The sequence below is a fragment of the Manacus candei genome, unplaced genomic scaffold (genome assembly GCF_025592945.1).
Source record: "Manacus candei isolate 608988 ecotype Guabito, Panama unplaced genomic scaffold, ASM2559294v1 h1tg000093l, whole genome shotgun sequence".
NCBI lineage: Eukaryota > Metazoa > Chordata > Aves > Passeriformes > Pipridae > Manacus > Manacus candei.
In genome coordinates, this window is record NW_026138141.1 from 3941570 (window position 1) to 3968474 (window position 26905).

General features: G+C 38.7%; 1 long non-coding RNA gene across 1 annotated transcript; it reads right to left on the reverse strand.

Annotated features, from left to right (window-relative positions):
* LOC127460998 (uncharacterized) lies at positions 1–25844 on the reverse strand. Its single transcript, XR_007899945.1, has 3 exons — positions 25768–25844; positions 2792–2838; positions 1–1799 (listed from the first exon to the last, which is right to left on the reverse strand). It is a non-coding gene; the product is annotated as an uncharacterized LOC127460998 (long non-coding RNA).
* Between the last annotated feature and the right edge of the window lie 1061 nt (positions 25845–26905).

Genomic DNA, 26905 nt, shown 5'->3' on the forward strand with positions numbered 1-26905 from the left:
AATAAATAGTTTTTTCTGAAAAGGATATGGCTATTAACAAGTAAATACAACAAGAAAATGAATGTGCAAACAAACAAAAACGCTTGCCAAGTTGCTCAAGGAGAATAAAAGGGTTTTAGAACTTTGTTTCTGTGGGCCATTCTCTGGCTTTCTATTCTAACTTCTGTCCTCAGTGTTTTCTTCCCTTGCTTCCCAGCCCTCCCTTCCTCCACGCTCCTCTCCCAAACTGAGGTACCAAGATGAGTTTCCATAAGAAAGCAGATACCCTGCTTCCTGCCAAAAGAGTGATTAAAAAGGATAAATGTCTACATTTATGCATGCTTGTTGTTCTGCGAACACATATTTTGCCAACATATATAAATGAATGGAAAGGCCGAGTGAATAATAGTATTGTGGGAAATATTAGTCTTCTTTTAATGTATAAATTTAAAACCAGATGACTTGTTCATTATTTCATAGCTGTATCTGAACTTCTCCTTGTCACTCCACGTCTTTGATGTTTGTCCAGGATTTTTTGTATTTTCGCCCAAAAGGAGAGAAGCAAAAACAAAATGTATGTTTCTGGCAAACACTTCTGTCACTGTCACCTCAAGCCTAAGAACCAGACAGGCCAGATGACAAGGTTTTTAAAGGTGTTGAGCTTGGTAGCAGTTTCCATTGATTTCAAAGGGGTCTCTATATATTTAATGTTCTTCATACATGTGGGTCAAGACCTACACTAACAGCTTGAGCATGGAGATTTGCATATTCACAGTATAGTCAATGAGACTGCGCAGCAATTATACAAATCCCTGTCCTCTGGATGGCTAACAACGATTGTAAGATTGTCTACATTGATTTTCACATTGTAAGACAATAAACTTGGTTTTTATATAGCAACCAGAGTGCAGGAAAATACATAACAGGGGAGAAAATGTGCTGTTATATATCATTATGCTAACTGTACAGCAATCTGGAGAATACAATTCCATTCAGTATGACATCCAGTGAGCACTTAGTTTAATCATAGCCTATGAAGTATACTTTTTCCGTCCCAAATTATATGAATTTTGGCAGAAAAAGAGGCATTAGCTTCCACCTCAAGCTGTCAGAGCTTGTTTTTTTAAAAAATCAAATAATTTCTTTCTATAAATCATAAGGGACTGAAAACGAACAAGGCCAAGTCTGAGTTAACTTACACTCTTTTCAACCCCCTTCAGTGGTATTGGGTAGGGTTGTGACTGAAAAGATCTCTTTTTCCAACACCTTTTTGGGGGTGTTGTTTGGGGGTTTTTTTGACTATGTATGTTCAGGTTTTTTAGGTCATATTTCTTTATCTGAGAAATATTTGAGAGATACAGTAATTAGGGACATAAATAGAAATGACCCAATTCGTTTCATGTAAATCCTGGCATTCAAAATAGTATCTCTAATCATGAGGCAACATTCTCTTTTAAAAATGGCTTCCTTGGATTACACTATGCTAACAGAACACTGTCAGAAGCAGGAATATTCTCAGACTCAGAAGTAGTCTTTTCAGGTATGTCTTGTTGAGAGACTCAAATAGAAGCAGAACGTTTTCTCTCATAGGGAAGCACATACAGTGAATCCAATTCCTGATTCAATCCAGGCAGCATTATGGAAAGCACATATCCAAATTTTCACAAACACTCCTAGACTAGGATGCATGAGCTAACTGTGCTTGTCTGTCTGTGTTGTTCATGTTTGCTGTTTCCATAGGATTCTCCAGGAGCTGCATATGTCATTTAGAACACCATGGCTTCTATCTTGTCCTTCATTTTTTTGCTGTACCCCAGCACCTAGGAAGCAAAAGCAACAGTCTGAGACTGTTGATCCCATTGGAACAAGGCTTTAGACAAATTACATTCTGAACTGGTTTGACCACTACTTTTATCGTTATTATATAGAACATAAAAAAATATTTTGGGAGATTTTATTATTGTATCTCAGATTTCAAGTGTGTTCCAAGAAATTCTTTCTGCTTTCAGTACTGTGTGAATTTCTTTACAAAGTAACCCTACATCAGCCTACACTGAAATTCCAAATTCACCTGTTCTTTCAGTTTCTCCTCTCCAGAATTTAAGAGCTACAAATATAAATTGCTAAAATAAACCTTCACAAACTGCAGAGAAAAAGAAGGTTTAGCCAGGTTTGTGCAACCATTTGCTTTTCAATTTATTAGCAATGTAAGAGAACTGTAAACCTACTACTACCTGTTCTTAACATTTGCAAAGAGACTTTTTTAATCCATTGTGGCAGTGACTGTTTATGTTTCTTCTCCTGTGCCTTGGAACTGGGCCCTCTGTAAATATAGTAAACAGAATCCCTTTCCCTGAGGGTTTCTCTGAGTTTACAATCCTATTGTGTTCTTTACTCAGCACAGTCCTTTGGTTTAAATAATCTTTTTACAGACACCAGTGTTTTAAAGGTTGTTGTGAGAATTTCATTTATCATATATCCTCTAACAAATACCTACATAAATGACTTCATAATATCATTGAAATTAGCTAACAGCTAGTAGCATAAATAGATCAAATGGGGGATTAACAGAAAACAAATATGAGACCTAGGTTTTATAACTGTTTAAGTCATTCCATTTGCTTAGGACAAGGGTACCTAAACATTCAATTCTTCTGTGTAATGTGAGCAAGCATATCTAATACTTCTCATGGAAGTTTATTACATATCAAAGATTTTTCCTCATGATTGTATACATTTTTAGGAAGAGGCATTAAATTCTGCTTCCAGAAATCACCCAGATACGGGAAAAAATAAGTACTCAAAATCTTACTTTTACAGGGTTTGGAGAAACTGACTCAGGAGGACAACACATTGAGCCTAGAAAAAAAAGTGAAAAAAAGTTTTATGTGACCACTAAATCATACAGTAAATAAGCATGTAAATACAACAACCCAGAGAGAACATCATGTATCAGCATTCTACTGTGGTACAAAACCCATGCAAGAGAAGGTTATGTGAATAAAGAATGAAAATCTAAAAAAAAAAAAAAAAAAAAAAAAAGGGGAAAAAAAAGAAAAGAAAAATAGACAGCTTTAAAAAATAAAAGCATTGATTATTTGAAAGAAACACTAAGAAACAAATTATTTATTGGGACAAAACTCCGCATAACATACTTTAAGTAACAACAAGTTACTGCCAAGAACATTTTGCATACCAGTAGGTGAGAAGTCTAATGAATACAGGTAAAGAAACACAGCCAGGATGCTTACCCATTTATTATCTTAATGAATAACTATAAAGACATCACATAAGATAACTACATATGACCTGCAAGAAGTGTCCAAAAACTCTGTGGAATCTCCTTAGATATTTTCGATGGTACAAGGTTCTGAGCAACCTGAACATGCCTTAAGCTGAAGATAGACAAGGTTAGATGAACTTCAGTGATCCCTTCCAACCTAAGTATTTTTACATTTTGACCAACCAAAAAGTCAGGCTCAAAGAACAGTAGTAAATGGGGCAACTTCTGGTGTTCCCCTGGGCTCACTTCTCTTCAATGTTTTCAGCAATGACCTGGACAAAGTCATTGAGTGCACAATAAGTAAGTTGCAAACAATATTGAATTAAGAGAAACCATTTATTACCTTGAGGGTAGAGAGGTCTTACAGAGAGATTTTGAGAGATTAGAACACTGGACAATCACCAGTTGTATCAAATTTGACAAGACAAATGCCAGATTCTGCATTTGGAGTGGTCTAATCCTGAATGTTGTATAGATTGAGGGAGAAGAGGCTGGAGGACAACTCTGTAGAAAGGGAACTGAGAGTTTTGAATTATGTTAAGATACATATGAGTCAAGAATGTTTCCTTACAGCCCAAAGGGTCAACCATATCCTGGCACACATAGAGTAAAATATAGCTAAGTGCTCAAGAAAAGTGATTGTCTTGTTATACTCAGTACTGATGAGGCCTCTTGTGTGCAGTTTTGGGCTCCACAATGGAAAAAGGATATAAAAATATGAGAATGTGTCCAAAAGATGGCAACAAAGATGATGAAAGGAGTAGAGGATGTGACTTAAAAGCAGTGGCTGAGACTACTATATTTGTTCATTTTAGAGAAGCAGAGGCATAGGGGTGACCTCATTGTTACATGAGGGGAAGCAGAGAGGGGGTGCCAATCTCTTTTTTCTGGTGTCTAGTGATAGGAAACAAGGAAATAGATGAAAGCTATGTCAGGAAGAGTCTAGATCAGATACTGAAAGAAAAAGTTCTTCATTGAGAAATAGTCAAGCACTAAATCAGGCTCAACAGGGAAGTGCTCAGGGTGCCAAGCCTGTTGGTGTTCAAGAAGTGTTTGAACAACGGTTTTAAATACATGATTCATCTTTTCAGTTGCTCTGTGTGAAGTCATAAGTTGGACTTCAATGATCCTCATGGGTCCTTTCCAGCTAAGGGTATTCTGTGATTCTCCAGTTCTCTGATTCTGTTCTGTTTTCAGGCTGCTACTTCATACTGTTTTCCTGTGGAATATTTTGATTCATCTCAGTCTCTCACCATTCAGTATTTTCTGATGTGATAAATCCTATTTGCTTTAACCAAAACTAAACTAGCTTAAGCAACAGTACCACTCAGATTCTTATCTTATTCTATTTTCAGTGGTTATCAAATAATATTCCCTCTCATGGCCAGTCTTCGCGAACGAAGATTTCGGAAAGGTCTTTACCCTTCAAGCCTGCACAGGGGTTTTTTTTTTTAGGTGAGACACAGTGTGCGCTGAACTGAGCCCACCCTTTAATCCTGAGGTTCATCTGCCGGGGCCGAGCGAGCTCGGACGGTGGCAGTGAGGTCCTCAGGACGTAGGTTTGTTTAGAGTGACCTTCTCTTAGATGGATGGCCTTACAGGGCTGACGAGCTCCATCTGCCCGGGGGAGTTCCCTGACTGGGAATCGAACCCGGGCTGCGGCGGTGAGAGCACCACATCCTAACCACTAGACCACCAGGGGGGCCCTAATATTCCCTCTAGTGTAATACTAAATGCAAAATTGAGACCTCTCTGAAAAGTGCTGGTATTAATTAATAGCTCTACAGTTTGCAGAGGGAAAATAGAGTATTGTTCCTTAGTAAATATCACCCAGTCAACATTACAGAAAATTGGAAAGCATCCTACTCTATTTTTACATCCCTTTCTTGACAGCAGAGAGCAGACTTACCCTGAAGGACAGCGGTGAATCTGGGCTCCCATGGGCTCTGCTGATATACCTACTCAGGCACACATTATCTAAACAAGGCCATGTTGTGCAGCTGAATCTGAAACTGGAGCTTTCCAGCTCCATCCTTCCTCCCCATGCAGCAGCTTTCCAGGAGCAAAAGAGAGTTTCTCCTGCATGCTGGTGTTAGGCTGAAGTTGAGAGCCTGCCCTGAGAGTCAGACAAGGAAAAGCAAAGCTTTGGCCGCCTCAGCCTCTCCTTGTTCCTAAGGCTTCTTCAGTGATGCACATACGTTACAGCTCACTTTGAGTCACTGGTTCCCAGGGAGAAATTGCATGCCTGTTAAAACAGAAAATATAGAAATAACCTGATGTTCACTCTTCAGTTTTGGGCTGCACACCCATTCTCACTGTCAGAAAACTAAAATGAGAGGATCAGGGGTGGCTGGAAAGTACTCCGCAGCCCTGATATCAGTGTTTACCCAGGGATGTAAAAGCCATGACAAGTTTTTAGAACCTTGTGTTCTACCGCAGGTTTAACATACCCTGACTTGTGTTCTCTCTTGTCCCTTTCTACAATGCCAGACCCCCAACAGCAGGACTAGTAGTGCTATTTGCTTAGCAAATCCACAGGTTTTACCGGAAAAGTGAGTTTTGTAGGATAGTTTTCTCAAGTTGAGGTTCATGCAGACTTCAGATCTCTTGTGTCCTGAGTAGCTCATTAAAGATACTGAAAACATTTCAAAAGCTTATGCTTTCTCCTGCAGAGGTGATGCTGGCAATACCCCTATGATTGTATACACTTGCGTAAATGTAAATGCTTCATTAATAACTATGGTATCAATATATGGGACTCAAGCAGTGTTCCTATCTTTTACAAGGGACATATATTATGACATGCATTACCAAAAGATCATTGGAAAAACAGTTTTATGGAAATACTGAACCATGAATAAGCTGCTGTATTTCTCAAAAAGCTAAAGAGATCATCATTCTGTAGTATGCGTAGCACAAACAATTAAGTCTTTTATGCTTACAAAAGTCTTTGAGACTTTCAATAAGTAAGGAATTACAAAAATAAAACTGAGCACTTAGGGCATTGTATGATCACTCCGTTAAAAAGTTATGATTTAAAATTTTTTTTGTCCTTTACCTGAATCTCACCTCCCCTCATTTGAACCACTCTTACATACGTTTTGAATGCTCATAGTCTGCTCCTGCGCAACGTAATACAAGTTAACATGAACCAGGCTGCCACAAATAAGAAGATCCATTTATTTAGGCTGGAAGTACATAAAATGAAGACTGAATTTTCCAGTCATTTGTACAAAACCATATATAATTACTGAGAAAAACTTGTTTTCATTCTTGAGGCTAAATTTATGTCACCGTAAGCATACACTAGGGCCACATTAGTTAAAAGAAATTGGTTAAAAAGAATGGAGAATTTAAGTGGGGGTTGAAATTTATTTCAATGAAATAAAACTTGCTGAAGAGTCATCACATCATAAACATGTTACTATGTGCTTCAGATACCGATATTTAGAGAACTTCAGTTCTTTATATTACTTTAATTAGAAGCTTTTATATAATTCTACATCACTCAGCTAAATTCTGTCAACTTCCACATTGATATGTATTGAATATGCATCTTATCTTTTTGCAATTACTAGCAGAATACAGCTACATTATGAGTGCCATGCTAAAACACTCAGAGAGGCAGTTCACATGCTTTCATTGCACTATATGATTTAACAGAAGTGTAGATATAGCTAAAATATAACTGAGTATACACAATTTGAAAGTTTTTAATTACAATAGGAGCTAGAAATTTCTCAGTAGGTGTAAGAGTTCACCTCACAGAAATTATATCTCCCACTTTATGAAACATAGTACTTTATGAAATGCCAGCATTAGAGTCTTAACCATCACTCTAGGAAAGAATGATGTAAACAATTTATACATGAAAGGTATGACCACCTTGTGTCTTAGATCAAAAAGATATGTCCTTCATAGTTTGAATATAAATACTAGCATGTTACACTATTTTATTAAAGGCTTCCATATTAAAGCCTTCCTAATGAAATTCACTTGCAATTATCTATAGAGGTTTTCAACTATCATAGCAGTTCTAAGTTCAAAACGAATCAGGCATTGTTAAAGTGTAGTGGATATCAATACAACATAGAAGATCAGGAAAGATGAACATGTAATGTTCAGATTTCTAAATTCCATGCCACTCAATTAATAAGGCTGTTCTCGTTCTCCAGTACTGTTATGTGTGTGTTCCTAAGAACATCTTATTCTTGTCTCAGGATGATGATGTCAGTACTCAGGCCAGGGCCTTGTTAATGAACTCGTTATTCTCCGCTGCCCTAACCCCTGTAGCCATTAACTCTGTCTTTCATAAGATGTGCTGGAGCACCTCTTCAGCATGTTTTTTCCCTCTCTTTCTCACAGATGAGCCTGTCCTGCAAAGGTGTCTGAAATTCAGCTGAGGAAATTCCAGATGAAAACAAGAGTGACAGTGCTGTGCAGTGCACATCGAGTGGATGAGATCAGCCTGGATGTGCCGTTCTGGTCTGTATAAACAGGCAGTCCATGAGTGCCTGTGGCATTCATAGCAAGGGGAGTTTAACATACCCAGGATGTGTCCAAAGTATGGTCTCATGGAGACTATGCAGAGGAAATGCCACTCCAATGCCACTCCAATGCCACTCATCCAGCATGCCCATTTGATTGTCATGGACCCACAGTGAACTGCGTAATTCTGACCTTGTAAGGGAAAGCAATTACACAGGCCATCTTTGTATGTCTAGTAGCCATTTGCCCAGACTTCCTGGAGCCATGGTGCCCTGTTAGACTATTGCTTCCACTGAGTTGAAATACAAAAATTCTGGAAAATTTCTTCCTTTTTTAGTGAGGAACAATTTCCATTGTCTTCTAAAAATATTTGCTTACTACAGTCAGGGTATGTTGAAAATGTTTGCTGTTAGAATAACATCTCATCAATCTTTGAAAGCAGCTTCTCATCTATTTTTACTCACACTGTTCTTACTCTAATGAAAATAAATGGAGTATAACATTTGCCTTTTCTTTGTCTCATTCTGCATCTTACCCAAAGCAAACCCCAAGGTCTTAAATTTTTCAATTCAATATGAGCTTCCAGTCCTGTAACATTTGAATGTGCCTAAACCAATCACATGTACTGTCTTATACACAAAATGTGTGCGCACACATACAGAGAAAGGTTTTGTACTGAGGCAGAGGCTGCTTGATGGAAGGAATAACAGATCACAATAGGTCAAAGAACATTTGGCACCAATGCCCACATGCTTTAATAATGTGGGTATTTTCAAGTAATAATATGTTGAAGTTCATCCATGATAGTTTCTTTTTTTGAGTTCCTTGAGTTCTGTGAATTTCATGAGTTCCTTGTATGCTTATCATCCAAGTTTGTCCCTCAGCACTAAAAATCCAAGTTTCTTCTGATGTTTCTTTCCTTAAGTAATTCTTTCTTAAACAATAACTGTGTTTCAGGTATCACTGTTGCCAAAATATGTGTGGTCATTACAAAGGACTACAATAGAATTTCAAGTGTTTATTGCCAGCTGGAAGAAATTTTGTAATAACTTTAAATACAGCATTCAAATGATCTTTAGGAGGTCCCCTACTTTCCTAACAACATCCTAGGGTGTATAATCCATGCTTTGCAAACTCACAACAGACGTCAAAAAATCTGAAGCATCTGTAGGGAGTCACTTAGACTTTTGTGACCAGTTCTGGCTTCTTTACTTAAAAAAAATATACGTGTGAAAGTACCTATGAACAGATCAATAGATTTATACCTATATATTTACACATACACACACATAGGTATATATGCATTATTATTATTATGTGTACATTATATGTGTGTGTGTGTATATATTCACCCATAATAGGTGAATATATACACCCTATAGGGTGAATATTCACCCAAATAGGGTGAAGAAAGAACAGGAAAAAGCTACTATTTTTCTCATTCTAGTAAAATTAAAAATAACTCTGCAGAGACAGAGAAAATTTTCTTACAGTAAAAATAACACAGAAGACATTGCAAGTGATAGCTGTAGAATCTCCATCATTCTACGTCTTCTAGATTTACTGGATGAAAATCTCCCAGGAGAGACAAACATGTCACTGACCTCCCTTGGGGTGGAGAATGGACTAGAACTTTATCTTTTAAATTATTTTTTGACAAAACTATTAAAGACAACTGTTTCACCAAGAAGATGGAGACATCTGAAATTATTTTCGGTTATTTCAATTATTCTGATACAGATCTTTAGAATTTATGTATTTCAATTTCACTTTGCCAAAAAAAGAAATATGGTCTCATAGTTTGGAGCCTTTGCAAGAGCAAATTGCATGAATATACTAGTTGCTGTTCTTTTTCTTTCAGGTATATCTCTACAATGAAAAAAGAGTTGTAACTCCAAGGGTCTGTAGAGTGCTTTTGCTTTGCAACTAATAGAAAGAGGTACAACGTACTAGTACTTCACACAAAGTATGTTGTTCTTAGCAAAACCTAATTTTTTCTGCATCAGTGAAAGCCCTTGCTTAAAGTATAAATGAAAAAGTAGAGTATCTGTAACATACAGTGAATTTATCATTTCCAGAAAAGTTTGACTTACTGTCAATGTGCTATAGCACCAGGGATCCAAGCAAAGTCCTAGAGTACGAAAGGGTCGTTTAGTTTTCATTCTATTATCTAAATGTTTTCTACTGAGAATTTGTGATTTCATGTTCACTAAAATATTCCAGATTCTCTCTATTTATCTCTTTCTTTTAAGAAATCTTTAAAAATTGTATGCATATTTTATCACATCATCTCACTAATCATAAACAGATATCAAAAGAGTTTTTTGTCTTTTTTTTTCTTATGGGAATTGGAAATCTATAACTACAAAGTTTAGTTCTCTGTAGCAGTAAGAGAAAGTCATTTGGCTAGGTTTTCACCAAATAGAATGTGTGTATTTACCAGTTTGCTGTCCTTAGGACTGTGGTGAATGCAAGGAAGACGTCAAAATGCCTAGACATAAGTACCTATTCTACCTATGAAGTGTCCGTATTAATCTTCTCTGGTCCTGTTCTTATTGGAAATATTTGGTTTCCTACATCTCTTTTTGATTTCATGGCAGCAGTTCCGATTTCCTTTCAAAAAAAAGCTGGAATTTTTAGAGTAATGGTATCTCAAGGCTGGGTTGACTTCCAGTCACATTGAACAGGTCTGAATTTAGTACCTTCTCAAAATACTGCAAAGATATTCTATATTAATATTGCTTATAAAACAGATTATCCTAATTATAATTCTTTCAGAGTTATAAGTTTCCATGAAGTTTTATAGAGATAATTATTCCTGTCTTAAAAACTTTTTCTGAATAATTTTTCTTTTTTGGAGAGACAAATCTTTAACTGACACCTGTCTAGTGAAAATAACATTCTCCTCAGTAGTTCTTACACCAGAGCTTCTTTGGTTCCCTAAAACAAAAGGTTTTATTGAAATCCCATCTAATAGTATTGCAGTGTGTCTAGTGAACCCTTGCTACTCAGATAAGCATCCCCCATATTTCAGGAGAACAAAAGTGAATACAATAGCCATTTTGAGGGTTTTCTATGGATTTTCATACCTGAAAATAGCAATATGGTACTAGGAATATGGGTTAGGAGAGTGCATAGAGGAGTGTATGAGTAGACAAAGTTTTTTACAGGATAATTCACAATATCACTTAGGTAATATGGTCGTTTGTTGCTGCTGTGTTGCTCCTTCACTATGTCAACTCTTCCTGACAAAGAATACACAGTTTGTGTCAAAAAAGTTCTACCTCATTCTGATGCTTTTTTACTGAAGATTTGTAGTTCGGAGTTCAATAGAAAAAATTTTAATTAAGCGTGCCTTCAGGTTGTTCCTGAAGAACATTTTGGAAAACCATGCTTCATCCTCCTGCACTCCAGTTCTTTCTACCAGAGCAGCTGGGTGCTTTTTATTAGGTCCTTGATGGACATGCTTTTAATGTGTTCTAAACCTTTGCCAGTGGTGGGTGTGTCTTGTCACATCATTAAGAGCAGGGAATAAAACATGTCCTCTGAGAGACTGGAAAATTGTTATTCATATTACACTAAAAGGATGATCAGGATATCTGGTCAGGATTACAGATGTAATCACTCTTTCTAGCACTTTCCTCACTGAAGGTTATCAGCAAAAGCAGCCATCAAGGAGAACACCAACAGATCTTCCTTTCTTGCATATTTGGCCACTGCTACACAGATATGTTTCTGCAATGATAAGCAGTGACACAAGCCTTTTCCTTTCCTTCTCGTCCAAACTACACTATTTCACAAAAAAAATACCATAGTAGCAGCACACACTGCATGTGACAGCAACAACTTTCCCCTTGCTCCCATGAGCTTACTACATTGACAATAAAATTTGAACCCAGGTATGCCACACCACCATGAAACCTAGTGTTTTCCAGTCAACCTACCATCTCCCAAACACAGCCTGTCTAGTCCAGTAATATTTAACAAACCAGAAAAAACCTTAATCATATAACACGTAAAATCCGGAACCTTATCCAATTTGACTGATATTTGAGTACCCACCAGTAAACCTACCTTTGTTACTCAAGTTCTGAGTTTTGACCTTTGCACAAATTCCACTCCCTCTGCCAGACTTGTTAGTAAGCACAGCACACTGAACTTTATTCACACCAGTTCTGCCACCAGTTTAAACTCAAGGATACTCAGCAATCCCTGAGTTCATCCAGGAGACCAATCATGAATATAGACATAGCCCTAACTCAGCAAGAGAAGTTGGATGAGGCAATTAAATCTAGTTCAAAGAGTACTGCTAGACTAGACTCTTAATTAAACCCCAAGCTCAACAAGAGCTCTAATGATACCTGACAGGCCTGATTATAACAGCACAGAACTGCACAAGTTCAAGTCTAATGTGAGTCCACCTGTTCTTTCTTGATTGGCAGTACTTCCAGCTCCTAACCCCTGCTAACCTGAGTTCTAAGCTTCCTAACAGTGATAATATTAGATAGATGGGTATCTCAGCCCTGCTTACCTTAGCAAAATTAAAAAATCCTTGTCATGTCTATATCCAATATACCTCTTTTTGTCTCTGCCTCTGTACTAGTCTTGCTTGAGTGATACCAGACTTGATTGAACTCTATGGTCTTTGTTAGACCTAGCAATAAATCTACTTATTGAAAACTATTAGACCAAGCACAATGATATTCCAAGCCCTAGGTTCAAGCTAATATAGAAAGTTCTTCACATCTTCAAGTCCAATTTAGGCATCCCATTTCTCTCTGGACAGCTCCTTACTGCCAACTTTATGGAAGAAGCATATCTCTTTTCTTCTGCTGTTCATAGCCTCTTGTGATTCAAACATCAGTAGGAAAAGTGGTGGTGAGAGAAGGAGGGAAATACAGGCAAATTTGGAGTGAAAAACAAGAGGAGGTTTCTTCCCTGTTCAGCCACTATGAATGTAAGCTGTAGTTTTCAGTATAGCCCTTTATCTGTCTTACACTTCTGAACTGTGTGTATAGCGTTACCAGAACATGACCAGAAATATCCACAGGGAAATAAACCTTTAACAATTTACTATGGCAACAAACTCCAAAATTACTGTAATTTAATGTGATAGTTTTATCTAAACCTTAACACAAACTTTATCCTCATTTTGAATACACTCCTGCGTTGTATATCAGCCAAACTTGAAAATGAATCTGTTGTTCTAAGCCCAGTTTGGGATTTGATTGCTAGTGGAACTCTTAGGATCCAATATCTTCAAACTTAAGAAATCTTAGCACTAGGTTAGTCAATATGCAGTAAAATCCTACAGAAGCCCAACTCACAGTCTCCTTTAGAACCTTAATGGCTAACACTCCTAATAACTTTGATAATGAGGCTAAATTTTGTTCCACATGATCTGTTTTATTGAGCTCTAAGTGCAAAGCCAGCTCTGACCCTATTATCACAAATGCTATTAACTGGTAGATATAACCTATAACCCAGATTTGAGAGAAAATCTTTGCCCTTCTGGAAAGATAGCTGCAGGCCAAGAAGCAGGACATTAAGTATCTCAGGTGAAGACAGATTCCTTTGTTTAGACAACTGAACTGAGTTGACATTCTTAGTGATAGGCACATTTTCTACTACTGTAAAGGTGAACCATGACTTTGCACAATGTTCAGTAGTAACAGGGAATAATATTCTGTGCCTCAGCCACGAAAATACTATCAGGTATTGTGCTACTCTTCCTTTTGAGTTCTGGTTTAAGCTGTCATTTTTACAGACAGAGAGTCTACTAAACCCCAGCCATGATTCCAAGATTAAATCAGGTTCATTGATATTATGTGGAATATCACTCCTTATTTTTACTCTGAGAAACCAAATGGTTCCTGTTCTAAATTTATTTTGTGGCATGTTTTAATTGTGCTAATACTGTCACACCATATAATACATGTCTCCAAAACCGAGCACTAAGCAAAGGCTTGACTGAATATATTCAGAGTGATAAAAGTCTTAATTTCTTACTGGGAAACATAATGACTGATGAAACACTCCAGAACTTCTAGCTTACCAATTTTTAATCTAGGTTTACACACCTAGGCTCACAGTTCAATCATATGAATTATATGCCAACATAGAAATTTAATCTCTACCTTCTTAAAGCTAATTTGAAATCTACTTTCAAACGCTGCATTTGTCTCTCTAACAGTTTCTTGTTTCCTACAATGTAACGAAAGCCTGATACTGTGCTCACTGAGGCCTTGTGAGGTTGGAGTAGACCATGGTCTCTATCCAAACTCCCGCTCAAAGCATGGTCAGCAATACCTTCAGACCAGGTTGCTCAAAGTTGTTATGTAGGTAGGTCTGGAAACTGCCAGGCACAGAGATCTTAGTCTCTCTAGGCTGCCTGTTCCACTGCATAATTATCCTCGTTGAGGGCTTTTTCCTTATCTCCAGCCTATCCATTTCGTGTTTCAACTTCTACCCACTGCCTCTTACTCTAGCACAATACACCACTGTGAAAAGTCTAGTTGTGTCTCCCTGAACCCCTCCTGTCAGTGACAGAGTTTCTAATCAGAGCCACTGTCATCATCACTCCTCCTGGATAAACCAGCCCTGGTGCTACAGCCCCTCCCCACAGTGCACAAGTTCCAAATCCCACTGGTTTGGTAGCCTACGTTTTATTGTGAATCATATTCCAGGTGTGGTATAATCCAAGTGCCAACTTTGCATTCATCACTGCCAGAATGCACCGGAGCCTCAGTTCAGCTAACTTCCTCATCAGGACGTGCAGTTGTGGACATGGTTAAGTGGTGGACTTGACAGTGTTAGGTTCTACTGCAGAAGCATAACTACATGCCCAACCACAAGTGCATGAATGGCCTACTGGCTATAGGTCCAGTCGCATTCAAAAGAGCCAGTCAAGTTCACTAATAGTATGGTTTATTAAATACAACATTTATGGTTCTTTTGGACTGCTGTTGATATTTGCATTAATTGCTGAGTAGGTATATATATCACTAACAATATTATTGCAATCACAAACAATTTCCTGGACCAAAGCACTTGGCATAGCTGAGGACACAAGACTTAGCAAAAGGCATCCCTTCTGGGGAGGACGAGGAGGACAAACCCATCAATATGTCACTACAAATTTCATGTTGAATTCTCATCCCCCAGTTGGGTATGCTGTGATTTGGACTGTGGTCAAACTTCCCGAACTTAGTGGTGGCGTTGTATGGAATATTTAAGAGATGTACTTGGGAGCAGTTGTACAAAGCATTTATTGGTATCAAGAAAGAGAACAAGACCATGTAGCTTTCATCCCGCTTCATGTTCCTCTCCGATCCTATGGCAACACAAACCACTGAAACTCCATTCAGTTTCAGTGTCTGCTCTGATCACCATGGGCCCCATCACATTTGAGCTTTACATTTTCTTTGCTCTTTGATGCCTCTAACAAGTGTACAATTGGACTGATCTTAAAGGTCCTTTCTAACTGAAATGAAAATGATTCTAGGACCCACACGACCTCCTCTGCAGAGTTCCTGTCAAGGCAGACAGTGATGCAGTACTACATTTGTCCATGCTGAATTTCATGAGACAGTCAGTTGAGTCCTCCCATATGTGCATGTCTGTTTTTGTTTTGTATTGACTGGACCCACATTGTTCTGTTCAAAACTTGGTGAAGGTATATTTCACTTTGTGATCTAGGCCACTGATAAAGATGCTAAATAGAACAGGTTCCAGGATAGATACCTGAAGAGCTCTGCTTTTAACCAGCCTCCACAGAGATTATGACTAACTAACCACTCTACTGATTAGTCAGGTTTTCACATAGACACTAGGCCAACAACCTAGATTTTAACATGCCATTCCGATTATAAGGATTGTACAGTAGACTTGGTCAAAACACCTGCACAAGTCAAGATAGGCATCCTACAAGGTATAAACTGCCATCTCATCCACTTATACATGACATAGTGCACGGTAAATGCATGGTAGCCACTTCCAGAAAACCACTTTTCATATGTCCAGAAATGGTTTCCAAGACAACTTGTTTTATAATTTTCCCAGGCACAAGAGTAAAACAGTCCAGCCTGTAGCTTCTGGTATTATTTTTTCTTGCAAATTTTGAGGATAGTTGCTACATTTCCCTTTCTCTGATCATAACTGACATTGTTAGTTTTTCAAGTTGTAGTGGTTTGGACCTTGTTTTCCCCCCTGAAGCTAAGAAAGTGGTAACCCCCAAGGGGTGGTAACCCCTGGAAGTTTTGAAGTTCTGTCCAGTGGGCACTCCTGCAAAATGTAAACATACCACAAGCAAACAGAAGAGAAGAGTTGTAGTTTGGTGGTTGAAGAAGTGGTAGCCATGTTGAGAGCCACGAGGAAGGGGCTCGGAGCTCCTTGGAGGGCTCTGGCCCCCTCCCAGCCCCATCTGGGGGGACTGCAGAGACTTGGAACAGTATTAGACTGGGCTAAGTGTCTGTAGTTATGCTGGGACATGTTTTCTCCACCGTGGGCAGCGGCAGCAGCCGGCACTGACCGGAGAAACAGTGGTACAGGGCCAGAAGAGGTAAGACGAAGCAGCGGAGGCATTACAGCCAAGCAGGAGGGAACTCCTGGAAAAAGAGAGAGAGAGAGAGCTGGCAGCAGAGCTATAGAGTTTTTGGGGGTAAGAACTGAACCAGACCCCCCCCAAACTCCTTTGAGACCTCCGAGAAAGGAGGAATAGATAGACTCCTATTTGAGAGGAGCCTTGGAGTACAGCAGCACCAGACAGAGAGGAGCTAAGAAGCTCAAAGATGTCCCGGAGCTGGACCGGGACAGCCAGATGGAATACAGAGGGGGGTAACCTTGCTTCCCCCGCCCCTTGCTGCTGTCATGTTGGCAGTTGAGACAGAGCACAGGAGTTCTGCAAAGGGGAATTTGAATCCCCTGAGGAAAGGGACTGCCACGAAGACCCCTGAGCTTCGTGGTATGACGTGGTGACGTGAGCTTGTCCCTGCTACGCAGTCCACAGAAGAGAAAGACCCTCGTTTTGGAGACGACGGGCCAAGGGGCTTGGAGACCCCCTTGTGTGTATTGAAAAAAGGATCCAGCTACAACAATCCAGTTGCAACTGCTGCATGCATGAGATGAGGAGAATCTGCTGCCTTGGAAGATGTTCATGCTTAGAGACTGGAAGGGATCTGTCCTTTTTTCCCTCCTGGACTTTTATTTGGAGGGGAGAAGAGATCTGATCCATTGTAAATACTATATGTCATGGTAGAGATAGTTGTGATCATGTGTATAATGTGTTATAGTATTTATTTGTACAGTCATTGTAATATATTCCCTTTCCCCGATTTGGAGTCTGGTGTTTTGTCTGGAAAAACCCATCTCACATTAGGTTGATATGTGGGAGGGGGAATGGAGCTAGGGAATTAGATTTTGGGGCTATCTCAAACCATGACACAAGGATGGTCAAGACCAGCCTCATAACAACATCAGGCAATTTTTTAGCATCCTCAGATGCATCCTGTTGGGTCTAGATTTGTATGAAGCAAGGCTTGTCAAAAGGTCATTGACACAATTATCTTTTCAATTCAATTTAACTTTAATTAAAGTCTGTCCTCACTTCTGTCTTCTGAATACATGTTTTTACAATGAGTCTCAGTCATAAGTTCCCTGTTTAGCCACATCAGTCTCCTGATATGTCCAGGTATTGCCCTGAATGTTGCAACAGACCTATCTTCAACTTGGTGAATGTTGTCCTGCATAACCGAGCTCCTTTGTCTTTCAGAGCTGTACCTCAGTTTCCTGAAGAGCTATTTTTGTTTTCTCCTGGTGTCCAAGCATCTGTTCTTCTACTTGACTTTCTCACTTTTGTTAGGATCTTGAAATCCATTATTTCATGTTTATTACAGCCAAAGCTGCCATTGACCATAATTTCCACTACCAGTTTCCTCCTTCATGAGTGTTATGATCATGTTCTTTGTAAGTATTAGAGAGATGCCTCTGCTTGAGTTAAGGTGCAAACAAGACCATATACTAAAGTCAATAGCACAGATTTTTATTTAACAGTAAATATGAGATAGAGAGATAGAAAGAAATCAGAAAAGGAGAGAGGAGGGGGACAGAAAGAGTGACAGAGAGACAGATTAAGTAGAAAATACATCACTACTCTGTGGATTCTGACAGAATCCCATTTATTCTCTTTTTTGTGACCTAAAAAAGACTCTCAGTGGTGAGAGTCTTGTTGAAGTGGTGTTTGCAGTCTGGATCCATTGAGGGAAGGCCAAGACAGAGAGCGGAAAAGCCCAGGGTGGTGAGGGATTTCTGTGGTGGTAAGGAAAGTCCAACATGGTGAGAGAAGTCCATGTAAGAAGTGGTAAGGAAAGACCATGTGTTGAGTGAAGTCTGTGTGGTCTTCTATCGGGCTTAGGTCAGGTGGGAACACCGCCAGTACCTCCCTGTGGCAGGGAGTTTTATAATGGCTGATGTGACACTGAGTCATGGGACATTTTAGGAGCTTTTGGCACCTTTTAAGATGTTACAGCTGCCTTTTACATCAGCACAGGTGAGTCAATTCTGTCCCATCAGCAGAGATGAATATCTTCAGGCTATGTGTGAATTGTTCCGTTCACTGCAGGGGAGTTATCACAGCTGAGTCATTTGTACAAGGACAAAAAACACCATGCCATCTGGACAAAGAAATACTGCCCTGCCTAGCAGGATTTGCCTCACTCCTTATCTTCAACACCCAGCTTGTACCCTGAGATGGGTGTGCATGCCCTCAGCACCTGAGTGGTTACTTTGCACATTGTCAGCTTGCACCTTGATTGTCTGAGCCATCAGCATTCCAGTCTCTCACACTTGCAGATACATACTTCTCCTGGGATGATTGGACAATAGCACCACTTCTACTTTATCTCAAGTTGCCATCACAGTCCAAATTAGTAGGCATATTCAGGGAGTAGTTACTTCTTTGCACACTTTGCTATAGTGGACAAAAGTCCATCAGTGATTTTAACAATGGTTAAGCCATAAATCATTTCAGACTCTTACAATGAGTCGCACCATTCACGATCATCACACCAAAATGTCTCATCTAGAATCTGAGTTAAGAACTACACACCATAAATAATTTCATACTCTACAAATGTTTTGGGCACTGTCTTAAGAGTATTTTTGGTCTACTTTAGTAGTGATCTACTCTGAATCTTTCATCAGTTTCTCATAGAAAAAGACAAATAGCTTACTCTTAAATATTCCTTTAGCATATTCACAGGTGTCCCAAACTTCTCATTCACATCACACTACTTTTCATTGCAAGCTATTCCTCATCTCAATTATTTTGTATGTAATAAATTAAATCTTTACCTAGCCTTTACCTTTGACTCATACTTCACCCTTGACTCATTACACAGTGTTCCTCACATCGTCATTTCTCATTTTGTTCTTGAGAAACCTCATGACAAATTTCCACACTTCTGGGATACACTTTAGATGCCACTCCTAATCTTGTCCTAGTTGTTTTCCTGGATGAGACTTCCATGGACATGTTTTTGTTGCTCCAGGAATTCCATATCTTCTTACAGCATCAATACTCTAAACTTTCCTCTCAGTTGCAGACTTGCACTCTCTCACTAAATCTAGGCTTCCCTCGGGCTAAGAAATACCTCATACCATTTTGTCACTGATAATCTTAGCAACTAAAATTCTATTTTCTCCACGGTAATCTTTTCCAAGACCTTCTTACTCTCATGCCTTAATTTCCAAATTTAATCAACTTAATCCCTAACTGAACCCTAATTCTAGATTTCCACAAGATTCTAGACGCATTTAAATGATTTCTTGTTTTCAGTGAGAAATCTAAAAATAGTTTACCTACACCTTTTTCTGGTTTTGCTTTACGACCAAACATTTACTGTATGTTCAATGGATTGGATTACTTTTTTACCAAGGTGCCCAATGCCAAATTTCTCAATACCTTTTTGTTATTTCTTTTTCCATGACTTTCTTAGTGCACAATCACAACTTCTAGTTTATTCGACCTTAAACTGAGTTTATTGTCACTGCTAAATTTTCACTGAACTACTAAACCCCCACTATTCTAAACTCAGTTTTGGTCTTGTCTGAAATGTAGTATTCTTGATTGTTCATAAATCCTGGTTTACGTAGCCCTAATCTGAATTCTTGATTTAGGATGAACTCAGTAAGTCCTTAGACAATTCTAGTCCTCATTTTATCTTCAAAAACCTCAACAATCATGGTCCTAAATATAGATTGGAATTTTCTACTAGTATGGTCTCAGTGTTTTGCCATAGCTTCAGTTTATGTAAATCATAATCCTTACTATAACCCTGGACAAAATGTCAATCAAATATAACTCCTAATGTGGAAAGAGGAGAACTGAACTACCAGTGTTCTAACTTCTGTGTTCCACTTCTTAAAAGTTTATTTTTAGTGTAAAAACCTCCTAAAATAAGGGTAAACCATAAACCTTGGTTTCAGTGAACCTCAGCAATATAATCTCGGATATTATTCATCTTTTTCTGACAAGGAGTTTCATTCTGTAATCTGCTTTCTCACAGCACTATTGCTGTCAGTTCACAGCTTCTGTTTTATTAAACCTTAATTCCAACCACAGGCTTCTACTAGCTTTAGGGGTGTTCTCCAAAGGTCACTGACAATTTTTACTTCTAAGAAAGCCAACAGCTAGTATTTTAAATTTTATGAAGATTTTAAGATTACTTTGGGATCAGCTTTCAACCATTCTGATTATTATTATTATATAGTTCATTAAGATGTATTTTCATGATATCTGATGGAAAGATGCTCCTGGGTCTGTCCCTACACAAGTTAAGCTTGTCTTAAAGTAATTTCATGTCTTACTTCAAAGAGCACTTTTACATCCTAACAGGTGGGATGGCTATTCATTCCCTTAGTTGAATCTGAGTCAGCAGTGCCCTGACAGCCAGGAGGGCCAACTGCGTCCTGAGGGCCATCAGACAAAGCATCACCAGCCGGTTGAGGGGCGGGATTGTCCCACTCTGCTCTGCATTGGGGCGACCTCACCTTGAGACCTGTGTGCAGTTTTGGGCACCACAGTTTAAGAAGGATGTAAAGTTATTAGAAAGTGCCCAAAAAAGGGAAACAAAGATGGTAAAGGGCTTTGAGGGGAAGCCATATGAGGAGTGGCTGGCTTCTTGAACCTGGAGGAGAGGAGACTGAGAGCAGGCCTCATCGTGGTCCTCAACATCCTCATGAGAGGAAGTAGAGGGACAGGTACAGATTTCTTTACTCTCATGTCCAGTGACAAAACTCGAGGAAATGGCATGACGATGAGTCAGGAGAGGTTAAGTTAAATATTAGAAAAAGGTTCTTCACTCAGAGGGTGGTTGAGTACTGGAACAAGTTCTCCAGAGAAGTGGTCACAGCCCCAAGCCTGACAGAGTTCAAGATGCATTTGGACAATGCTCTCAGACACATGATGTTATTCTTGGGGATGATCATGTGCAGGGCTAGAACTTGAACTCGATGATCCTGAGGGGTCCTTTCCAACTCAGCATATTCTATAATTCTATGCATCCTAGAGCTCAGATTTTAAGTAGCATTAATAAAATCTTAAGAAATTTCTCATTTTCTCACTGAAAACCTAATCACCACTACCTTAGAATAACATTATTTATCTATTTATTTATTTACTTGCTTATTGATTTACTTTCAGTCTACCAGCTGTATATTTCATCAAATCTAGGAATCACTGCAAATTCAGGAGAGGGAACCTCCCCAGACAGACAGAAAGACAAAACTACCTGATCAGCACTTTTAGGACTAAACTCTCATGTCGTACTAAGCTTTCTAGTTCATTGACTCCCACAGCTGCAAGACCTAAATGCTCTTAAACTTTCCATAGTCCCAAGATAGCAGCCAATACTGAATGCATAAAAAGGCTAAAACAATTATTTGATCAAACTGTTGCCTTGAATTTCAGCACTAAATGTGGTGCAGAAACCACCGCCACTCAAGCTCTAAATTAATGCAGATGGCTTATTAAAAGAACAAGATAATAAGTCAGTCTGTTACTATGAATTCTGTCCATTTTGCTGCTACACTAGCAACAAATCTACAACTTTTTTTAACAATTTAGGATTACCTAGAAATGACAGAAGTAAAAAACTGAGGCCAATACATAGATTTTAAAAATATAAATAATAGGTTTCTAACAATAAAATTCATACTTAAGTATTCCACAACTCCTTCCAGCTTATTCTGTGCTCAGATGAGCTGTGACATTGCTAAACCCAACCTTCACTAACACAGAGATCACCATATCTGACTTCAATGTCCTTGAAAGCAAGTTAGAAGTATAACATGATAAACCATTTCAGCATTAGAAATACAGTTTGCACTTACATTTTATTTCTTTTTGAGCTTTTCAGTACAAAGGTGAGAAATCATTTCCTAGGAGATTTAAGTTTATGATTCCATATCTTTATCCTGGGTTGCCCTATCTTACTCTCTTCAGTTTCTCATTCTATGGATTAAAACCATTCTGATGAGGGATTGATAAAGGTGATCTAACAGTCAGAATTAAGGCTCAAAAGAAAATATGCAGCATATTTCACCAATGAAGTCTATAATTTAGGAACATATAACCATGACAAGTAGTTATTTTAGAAGATTTTCAAACTAATTATTTTGCATAATTTAACACATGTAAGTATTCCTATAACAAAGAATGATTTAATACATCTATCTAGTTTTCAAATAAATTGTTTATTACAATTTGTTCTTCTACCTTCATTTGACCTTCAGTTTGCAAGAATCAGTACTGCTGTGACACTGTGATGTTATTGTGAGATTACTTCAATTACCTATATGCATACAAAAGGCATAACTGAGACTTTGTTATATGTCTACGAAGAGTCTGAAGCCATCAGATGTATAATTGGATTTAATTTTCATATCTATTCATACTGTTAAGTCATATTCTGAAAAAGCAAACTTTAACTTTCAAGAGGTACAGTTATTGCACAGCAGACAACTAATAGAAAAGCTCTGAGATCCCAATGAGAAAAGTATGGTTAATATTTTAGAAAGTGCAATATAGTACCTAGGTGGTATTTGAGATAGGATAGGAATGGTTAGGCTTTCCCATAAAACATCACAAACTACATTCAAAAAACAGAGGAAAATTTCACTCTTGTCAAAATGCATCTTGACAAATAAACTGAAAATTTTTAAAAAGAAAAGTTTTAGAGGAAAACAAGTATTGTATGAAAAGTTTTACTTCGTAGATTGCCAGATTTTCTATTCCTGTGTGATCTATTGTGACACGGGGGTTGGTGTCCTTTTGTTTATATTTATTTATCTGCCTTACCACAGATTTTTGGAATGTGGAAGTTCTCAGATATGTACATACTGCAAATAGTACTCTGAGGCCTCTGAACAGAGAAGGAGGAAACTGAACTCCATATATTGATGCAAGAAGAAATGGCAGATGGGAATACAAAGGTTTCTGAGCCACCAAATGCTTTTGTTTTGGAAAGTGAAAGCAATTATCATGTTGTATCCTATATAAAATGTGGATCTAAATACACAGTAACCCTGCACTCAACTTCTGTTCAATGGGAAAGGAAAAAGAATGGAGACAGTTTTCTGGTTGATAGTTGTATTGCTAATTGAATTTCTGAGAGAAGTTATCTGAGAAATAACTCAAGGATTCCAAAGTTTTTTATTTTATGAGGAAAAGGCTGTATTGTATTCTTACAGTGAAGAGATGTTTTCCTTTATTATTTTTTCTTCTCACTCTGTAGGATGGAAAGAGCTTATATCTTCATCAGGCATAAAATATGGAAACGTCCTTAGAAGACTGATATTACAAACTTGGAACAAGTCCAAGTGTGGTTATTGTTTGTACTACACTTAAGAGTATGCAATTCAGAAATTAAGTTGTGGTTTCTGAAGCCTATGCCAAGATAACTCATTTGGCTTTCTCTTGCATTCAGAGTCTTTGTCAAGGAAAGAGTTGGTTGATACGAAACAGAAGAGAAACTCTGAAAGCTATTAACCACTTTCCTCTTACGTATTTGAACTTCAGTCAAATCATTAAAAATAAACCTTTATTATTCTTTTCTGTGCTGCGGGGGCAAATTCCTGTGATATACAGAATCCCTCTTTTCTACTTCTGCCATTCAGCAAAGCTCCTCTTGTCTCTGTGATCTACTGCCATGAACAAGGCAGGCGGCTTCCAATCTCAGTTAATTATTCTTTTAGATAGAAGCTTAGGGTCTTTTCCTAACAAGCAAGTTCTTACAGAAGACTTGAAATGGACTTATCATTTAGTCAGATTTTTTTTATGCGTTTTGTGCTTTTTTGGTTTTAAAAGGTTTTTTTCCCTGTTTTCCCTTTGGCTCAGTCAGGTCCCTTTAAAATTCATTACAGAAAAGAACAAAAGAATCCAACTAAGCATAACTATGCTAAATCATCCCACCAGTAGAACATTCAGAGATGAATTGGTCTCAATTAGTGCCTTGCACATTTCTGTACTGCCCAAGTGCTCTCGTCCTTTCTTTTCTTTCTAAGGAGAAGTGGAAAAAAATGCATCAGAGAGTACTATCGCTAGCAGTAATTGTTACTACTAATGCATGCCATTTTCATTAAGTATTCAGCTTTGGCAGAACATGGCTCTACTAATCTCATATTCCAAAATAATAGAACGCAGAAGTAATTAAAAACGCATATTTATTTTTAGTCCCATTATTCCCATTAATCACTGCAGTTAAAGCAAAAAAGAGAAGATCTCAACCAGTAGGAGGAAAGGACCAGATCAGAGACTATTTAGAATATTCAGATACTTTGAAATAGCTTCAAGAAGATACATTTAACCTTAGAATACTAAAAATGGTCTATTAAACTGATAAAATCACTAGAGAGTCACTCTTAGATCTCCTAAAGAATGAACAAGAATGTAAGGGAAAGACAAATATGCTCTTTCTTTAAAAAGATACAGAACTTAGACAATTAACTTAATTGGAATACCTGGGTACATTTGAGAGTAAATTATCTATTAGTATAGAAATTAAACAAGTAATGTTTAATGTTTAAAAGTAATGTTTAATGTTTAAGTGATGTTAATGAGCTGAGTTACAGCAGAAGTAGACTTAGTTCGGAAAAAAAAACAAAAAAACAACAAACAAATGAAGGTAGTTTTCTTGCACAAGATTCTAAGAAAGCTTGGACTGTTTAGCCTGGAGAAATCTCAGAAAGTTCTTAGACATGTATATATAAACCTGATGATAGCGGAGACACACTCTTCTCTGTGGTGCCTTCTGGAAAGGCAAGAGGCAACAGGCACAAGCTGAAACATATTAAACTCTGCTTAAGCATGAGAAAACACTTTTTTTGCAATGCAGGTGGTCAAACACTGGCACAATCTGCACACAGAAGTGTAGGAGGCAGACTCAGAAACCGAAACTAAAAGCAGCCAGACAAAAGATTCCCAACCACGTGTGCTTGCAGCCACCTGGAACTAAGGTAAACATGGGGAACTTTGTCACTTTGGAAACCTCACAGACATTGAAACATTAACTTTACTGCTAAAATCTTACCACATTCACACTACAAAAGCAGAGTTCTGCACACCTCATACTCCCAATAACAGAAGCGTTACATTTAAACACATAGAAAACTCTGGAACCCAGGCAAGCGACCTTGGAGCTTGCAACATAATACCAATTTATGCAGGGATAAGGTCTCCCCTGCACAAGGCACAGGAGCAAATGAAACAACTAATGCACACCCACCCCCCACTCACACTGCTAGCAGCAGCACAACCCCCAGGCATAGTAACAGAAACTCACGAAATGTATTGGGGGGAGAGAAAAGAGCCGTTTGTGAGTTAAAGTTCCTGTCAGGAACCAAGTACCACAGAGACACAAGTCACTGGGAGAGAACAAAGCCTGAAATGCGAGATCCCAGCCCATGGGGTCAGCGCACAGAGCTCTGTTACAGTGATGAGGGAGGTAACCCAGCATATTTACCAACCCACGCTGCAGATGAACAGTGACCAGTGACCATGGGCACAGCCATCTTGCCCGCCAAACAGACCGGAAGCCGATCTGCCTCTTCCGGCCCCAGCGCAGCCCCGCTCCGCCCATAGGCACGAGAGGGGGGGCAGCCCCGCCCCCCCGCCACCTCCAGCACCCCCCACACCCCCACAGAGAGTCGGGATTGCTGAGGGTACGGGGGGGAGGCAAAGGGGGGATGGGGAAAAGCGACCAGGGATGGTTCCACTGGGAGGGAGCAAAGAGGCAAATGGGAGAAAGTCAGTAAACATGTGAGAACAATGTCGAGACAAGGCATTTCGAGTGGGAAGCTTGAATAATATTCAGGCATACTCAATCGATACTAGCCAACGTCAGCCCCCTCATTTCAGCCTCTATCATATGAGGTTACAGAGAAATTGAGGCAGTCACTAAAAGATGCTGACATGTCCTTAACCAATACTTTCAAGTATTTGGAGACATTGAGTTCCATCTATTTTTTTACCCCATATGACTGGTAGAATCTAATGAAATTAGTTCTTAATAACACTCAATATACAGTCTAGTTATCTGACTTTCGAGAGAATTGTGCTAAACATGCAGCTAACACCCAAGCAAGCGTAACAACAAACCAATTAACCGGGGAGGGGAGTTACAGCACAGTAGATGCCCAATCAACCTATCCCTGGGAGAAGTACAAAGTAACAGCCAAACAAGCCCTTAAAGCTATGAAAAACCTTCTCACTACAGACCAAAATAACAATCTGTCCTCCACAAAAGTGTTACAAGGTTGTACTGAACCAAATTCAGGATACTTAGATCGGCTGCAGTCTGCTTTAAACAAGCAAGTTTAATATAATAAAGCCAGGGAGATGCTGTATAAGCAATTAGCTTTTGAAAAGGCGAACTCAAGCTGTAAAAGAGCTTTGCAAACCCTTCCTGAAAGAGAAGGCTACAGCATTGCTGAACTGGTTCAACCCTACCAAAGAGTTAGCTCTGTGAAACACCAATCTACCCCTTTTGCTACAACCCTAAAAGCCCAGTTAAGAGTAAAAGATGAGGCCAGACATTGGGCAAGTTGTGTCAGATGTGACGACACTGACCACTTTCAAGGAGATTGTCCTTAGAGACCCTT